Below are 7,411 nucleotides of genomic sequence, written 5' to 3'. Positions count from 1 at the left end.
CAACAACATATTTATTTATAACGGTTTAGTAGTTTCAGTCTATACGGGTCCTTGTCTCATATTGTCTTTATTGGATGTCAACCCTCTTGGTATTCTAGTTTGCCTATGGACTCAATTTGCTATCTCAATATACTGTTGATGCCTTTCGGTAGCTAGTCCTGACTCATTCATCGACTTCTTATGCAACTAGCAAGGTTTCACAGCTTCTTCATAACCCTAATAACTACAAGTGTAGCGCATCTAAGCTTATTATTTGGCGCCTTTAAGGAACTACTATCCAAATCTAATCAAGATGAAAGTAATACAATTAGCCGTAATAAAACGATTTACTACTAAAATAAACATGTTGTTTGTTAAGTATACATGGTGCTTGGATACAACATGAACGAGCATGACACAAATCGAATGGCCCTAGTTACCTCTTTGAGATTAGGTTAACGTGGAATTCAGATAAAATACTTGAGATTTCTTCTTACAGAGTAAAATTCTTTTTTACAATTTTCAAACATACGTCATCCTAAGTATTAAAAACGAAACACGCTGCTTAGACAGATAACACAGGCCAACGAGCTATAGTTCACTTCGACTTGAATTTAATACAAGTCCATTTCAAGCAAACTTTTTTCAAACGAGTTTCAACCATTTAAACTATTCAAACCACATTACTTTTCACACACCCTAATTAGAAGGGCATAACCTAAAATAGTCAAAAAGATGAAGGATTTTTTTAACTAAGTTGACAATGACCCACATAGTTGAATCCGAAGTCAACCCAACACAACACACCAAGACCTCAAACCTCTTATAAATTCTCTTGTCTCTCACTTCTTGAACTCATCATCTTTCACCAACCAAACCAAAGTTGACCACAACCATGAAGAATATCCCATCTCCGACCAACTCTTCCTCCAGCAGCAGCAGCAGCAGCAGCAACAAACACACCACCCAAACACCACCAACAACACCAACATACCAACCAAATCCATACAGCCCAACAACCTTTGTCCAAGCTGACACCACAAACTTCAAACAAGTAGTCCAGATGCTAACCGGATCAAACAAAACCACCCAACAGCTTCAGTCAAAGATATCCTTACCACCGGTCAAAACAGGTCAACAGAAGAAGCAAGGGTTCAAGCTTCATGAACGTCGTAACACACTCAAAAACGGGTTGATGATCAACCCATCTGGGCCGAATATCGGGTCGTCTTTGAGAACTCATGAATTGCTTTCACCCAGCATTCTTGATTTTCCGGCGTTGGCTCTTAGTCCGGCGACGCCGCGTGAGACGCCGCAGCTGTTGCCTCTTTTTCCGGTGAAGTCATCGTCGTTGGTTTAGTGATTATTATTAATTATCGATGGGTTAGAAATCTTTTGCTTTATATGTACAATTTGGATTATGTGGATCTCTATTTTCAATAATTCTTCATTTAATTGATATTTTCATTTTAATAATAATGTCTTGGGTAATCTGAAATGCATCAAATTTGAAATGTCTATCCAGTTTTAATGTTTGTTTTAGTTATTTTTTTTATATCGTCAATGCATTAAACATAGTTCTAAATTTGGTTGTGTAACTAAATCAAATTGTCAGAATATTCATAAAAAAAAGTTAATAATATCATTAAAAAATATATGTTAAAATCATTTTTTTAGAACGATTACTTTCTTGTATTTAGGCTACCGCACTATCTAAATTTGGAAAACTCCGATGCCCTATTCTGGCCAGACATTGTTGTCTTAACCGGGTCCACGCTGGTTTCAAAATTTGGTTTGGGCGTTTCCCGGAAAACCATACCGTCAACTGCCACTTAACATCTGTTGTGCCATCACAAAGGCTAATTCTCTGGCGTAACATACAGTGAGATAGTGAGATGAAAACCCGGATGAATATATGCAAAATCATTGATGTATTAAAGTTTTGAAGTCCGTTTTAAGTATTTTAGAAAATTAATATGTCAAGACTATGCAAATAGTATTTTGTTGACGTGAGTATAATGATCATACACTTAAGTGAAAAGGACCTTATCAACTTCTAACTAATATATATTTATCCTTTCGGTGACATCTGTTAAAACTGAAATGATACGGAAAAGATTAGTATGATTAGTATGTCATTACGCAAAGAGATGGCATACACAAAAAGCTAATCTGTATTTAAATTTATATGGTAAATAATTTATTCAAATTAAACATTTCATTGCATTTGGAAAGACACCTAATGAAAAGTATGATCATTTCAAATGGTAATCATTCATTGTCTTAAATATTTTATAAATGCATGCATTTTAAATAAGTTTAAAAATTTAGCATATCAAAATTCGGTCAAAAGACATAATGAAAAATATATTGATTTTTATTACAATTAAATGACTAATCCGTATGAATATCATCACCTAATACCGTAACACAAACGTAGTAGAAATTTAATCACAAATTCGCAAATCATTGTTGTGAGTGTCGGACATAACCGATGTTCTTAGAAACCAAGAAGGCTATACAACACAACATTTTATCTAGTCAAGTTTCATATACTTTATTTGACAAAGTTTGACTTGAATTAAAATCATCACTATATACTATATTTGTGTCGAGAATAATTAATTCGTGTACAACGAATTCACATCAAATTCTTCACATTTGGAAAGTGTAAATTCTAAATGTAATTTGAACATGACCCGGATAAATCATTTATCTAAATGAGTCAACTAGTTGGTGGGTTGTAAATGAATTGAAATCAAGTTGTAGAGATGTAAAGAGGTTAAGCGCGCCGCAAACAGATTGTAATAAATAGGCTAACTAAGTTGTCGGGTTGAACAAAATATTTATTACCATCGACGCACTAGGAATTAATTTCATGGGAGCTGAAAATTTGAGAGCCAGTTATATATCGTCAAATACTAGAAAGTAGAAAGTTTTCATTCTGGTTCGAGTCGGACCAGACACATTCCTAAGTAACTTTTTCAATACAAAAAAATATAACTATGACTCAAATTTCCGTCGTCAGTTAAATTACACAAATAAGACTTAACAAACTTTATATTTTTTAATTAACATCTAAATTTTGGGATTGGTATGTTTTAATTGTAGAGCATAGGGCAGTGGACGGCGGTCAGACAATCTGTGAATTGGGACCGGGCGAAACTTTTTTGTCTTCTTATCGTCACTTTGTTGGTTTATTTGGCTTTTGTTGTCGATCACAACTTGAATTGTTTATTAGGTTCAATTAGGTTAGAATCTCATTTATTGTGTGGGTTACATAAATGCAATGTTATATACTTAATAATAAAAAAAAATATGTGTTTAAAAAACTAATGTATTTGCACGGTTGAAATTAATTAATGTTAAAACAAAATTTTAATTGAATTTAGAAGCTATTAATTTGTGTTAAAGCCAGAAAGTCTAATTATCCATCATTTATTACATATTAAATTCATTTGGTTAATGATAATTATAGTTAAATTTATATTAATTTTTTTTATAAATATGTACTTTTAATATCATTATTATATAATATCTTCATTTAATAGGTGAGAGGGAGAAGAAAACACAACCAAGAGAGGCTATAGAATTGTGTCATATTTTCTTTGTTTTTTTGAACGAACAACTAAGTAACGTCGGGTATTTTGTACGCGGTCCCTATTGGCTAAAGGTAGCCCGAGCCGGCCACTAGTCCGGACGGACGAAGCCCCTAGCGGTCCACCTATTGAGGGATTCACCGGATAAAACCCGACCCCCACGCCCACCAAATGGCACGACAGGGAGGAGCTGGTAAAACCGGGTGAGATCAGGACTCGAACCATGGCAAACCATGGTCATCCCTCATATCTCCCTATAAATTGGTGGTAGTGAGGTTTGAACCCCTTACCTCTCACTAATAAAGTGAGTGCTTTATCATTGAGCCACAACCAATTGTATTTATTATTGTAAGCGTATATGCATGTTTATTTATTTAAATGGTGGTTGTGTTAAATGATAATTAGTTTTTAAAATAATTAATGAGTTTATAATAATTAGTGGGTTGATAATAACTAATGGAAGAATGTATATGTATACATGAAAAAGATATTTTCACAAAACTTTATGAGTGGTAATGGTTTAAAAATTAATACGGACCGTACTATCAATTGAAAATGAATTTTTGAATGAGATCAAATTTAATTAAAAAGTTAAGTAGAATATAGTAAAATCTTTTAAAGATGTGTAATGATTGATTGTTGTAATGCAAACGTTCATTGCACATTTACACCTATGCTAATAGTTGATATCGTGTGCAATAAAAAGTGTAATAATTTTCGGTACATGTAACCTCATATAACACATATACTAAAAAAAATTCAAAAAAGGTTTTTTTACATTGATTTATTTCGAGTTTTTAAATTCAAAAGTATTCTCAAATGAGATCAAATACATACATGTATATAGGCCATCTATAGAATGAAAACACATTTGAGTTGAATCAGATTTCAAGTTTTCCGTGTTCAATTCAAATATTAAATGATCCTTAACTTCTAACTTCGATGATCCTTAAAACTTAAAACAAAATATCACCCCTAGATGATAGATAGGACACATAGCTTTTAGAATGGCGATAAGTCTATGGTCGGATCTACGTTGATGGAAGGGGTCACGGGAAGGGGTCACGGGAACACCCCAAGTTTCAAAATTATAGCGTAACGTTATATAAAAAAATTGAAATGAACCCCTTAACAAAACCAAATAAGTGGGGTAGTGGATAAGGCATGGGCTAATTACTTTGATGTCATGTTCGAATATGACTTTGGCTGAATTTTTTAATTTTCATTTTACTGAATATCATGAGATTTTAATTTTCTTAATATCAAGGGATTTTTCCGAAGAAGACCCCACTTTTTTAAGAGAGGGCGTGGCATCAATATCGGTAGGGGCATGACTTTCAGATCACATGACAATACCGCCGCTACCCCATATGGGTAGAATACATGACAGCGGTTTACCACATAAAATTGATTCAATTTTGACTCTTCATGTATTTGTAGAGGTGTTCGAGAAATCCGAAAAAAACCGAAATCGAAACCGAAATAAACCGATCCGAATTCTTATTCGGATTGGATCAATCCGAATATCCGAATAACTAATTCGGATTTGGATCGTATTCGGATATGAAAATTTAAAAAATTCGGATTGTTCGGGTTATTCGGATATCCATTTAATCCGAATTAAAAACATGTTTTTAGTGCTATTTTCCGGTTTGGTATATTTATTAGACTATTATTTGAAGTTTAAACTTAAAATTTGTGTTAAGAATAATTCATATTTTCCGGTTTATATGTTTATTGTGATTCTAAACTATTAAATGTTAGGAACAAAAAAATAGGAAAACTTTTTAGGTTTATTTCAGATTATTCGGATAATTTCGGATTATTCAGATATATCCGAATCCGATCCGAATTGAATTCGGATAGAAATATTCCTAATTCGGATCGGATCGGATTTCGGATAGGGTCCAAAAATTTTCAAATCCGAATAACCCGAATCGAATAACCCGAATAATCCGTTATCCGATCCGATGAACACCCCTATGTATTTGGAAAACTAAAAAAACAAACAAAAAATTCTAGGGGTACTTCTGTTAGTTTGTTTACGTGTAGCATACTAGCTACACAAGAGTTTGTTAGAAGTTTAAGCACTTTGAATATGTGCTATATATTTCATATATAGTTGAATGTAGACATATACTGATATAAGAATATAAGAGTACAAATTAATGATCATTAAGTTTGTTTTTCTTTCCCTTTTTTTTATAAAAAAATCACGATTTTGTTAGTGTGATGGTTGAAACTTACATTTGACCTGAAGCGTCGACCTGACTCGAACTATGGAAGTGGTCCGAAGTTTTTTATGACTGGCTCTATGAAATTGAAACATCTAAAAATAGTAAACCCCTTAAAAAGTTCATAGATTTGCCACTATCGATAACACATATATATCTTCTTGGACCACTCTTTCTTATTGCACGAGTACTATCATAAAAGCCAAATGCATCGCTATTTACATATATTTTTTTATGACAACTCACTCATTCTATTTACAATACCATAAATTACACCTTTTTATGATGACAATAAAACTCAAATCCTCAACCTATTGAAAAGACATAACCTTACTCAACTCTTTGATACCGCTAAAGCAAAGACCTTACGTAACTCTTTTATACCGTTAGGGCAAAGACCCTTATGTACCCCATGCACACCACTACTCTTGCTTTCTTCGTGTTTATTACCTCTCTTCCATTTCCAACTTTTTTTTCTTTTCACACGTGTCGTCATGAAGCTCACAAACTTTATTGAGAAAAAGTGTTATAGGCACGGCTAGGCTAGAAATCAAAATGTGGCTTTGGGTAAAAACCTTTAATTATGGTGGAGGGCACTCCAGTCCTAAATCCCTACTCGTATGAACCCATACCACAATTAATCCAATGATATTTTGATCTTGTTTCAAACGGTTTAAATCCAAAGGGGCGCTCTTACTTTATTATAATAAAACTGGTATAATCAATGCAACCATACTAGCAAACTCTAGCAAACTTTTATTCGTATAATTTTAATCTCACCCCACAATTTAAACCATTTAAAAGGTAACTATACGATAATCTAAAATGCAGGTAATTAACCGATGGAAATTCAATCCAATTGGTCAAATCACCGTAGAATAAGCTATCAACCTTGTTTACTAAATTTATACACAAAAGAATAACACTATTTAGATGTGGTAATTACAAGTAATTTACATGTAAGTTATGTATCTATTATCTAATCAACGACCGCCACATCTAGTGATAACATTACAACCTCGAGAATAAGGGTTTGCCTGACCTCTGCTATTACAATCATAATAAGATTTACCACGTTGATTGCACGGAACATTATTCTTCTGCATAGCGCCATAGCTGATGTAGCCTCTTCCAGCTAGTATTCTTCGAGTACTTTCGGACCCCATCATCATCTCTTCCCTCATGTCAATCATGTCTCCTACAAGTCGACGATGAAAACCATGCAAACGGTTTGGAACGGTCCATTGAGGCTGTGATGGAAATGACATAGACATGGATGTTGAAAAACAAAGTACTATGATTGCTAATACGATTATATGAAACCCAAGATGGCTAGCCATAACTCGTAGACAATTACAAGGAAACGAAGGGCAATGATTCTAACTTTTCTTTAGATTGGTGGCATTGCAGATCGATGTTGTGTTGTTTGATTTATGTGGTTAATGATAAAGATACGTTTGTTTCTACTCCATCTACCATGTGAATTTGAGAGAGAAAAATAAATCCACAATTTTAGGTTTAGCGGGATTCCTAGCCACACATTATATAAACAGATTATGAGTAAATTATAAGCATGGTTCTTTGTTGTCATGCATTGTA

General features: G+C 33.5%; 1 pseudogene; it reads left to right on the top strand.

The window, feature by feature from the left end:
- Nucleotides 1-857: 857 nt before the first annotated feature.
- On the top strand, nt 858-1,568 carry LOC143614892 (VQ motif-containing protein 4 pseudogene; annotated as a pseudogene).
- Nucleotides 1,569-7,411: the final 5,843 nt, after the last annotated feature.

Source organism: Bidens hawaiensis, unplaced genomic scaffold (genome assembly GCF_021521415.1).
Source record: "Bidens hawaiensis isolate Kalapana, Puna unplaced genomic scaffold, B.hawaiensis_p1.1 tig00041225_1, whole genome shotgun sequence".
NCBI classification, from domain to species: Eukaryota; Viridiplantae; Streptophyta; class Magnoliopsida; order Asterales; family Asteraceae; genus Bidens; species Bidens hawaiensis.
The sequence above is the reverse complement of the archived record's forward strand: the minus strand, read 5'-3'. Positions and strand labels throughout refer to the sequence as shown.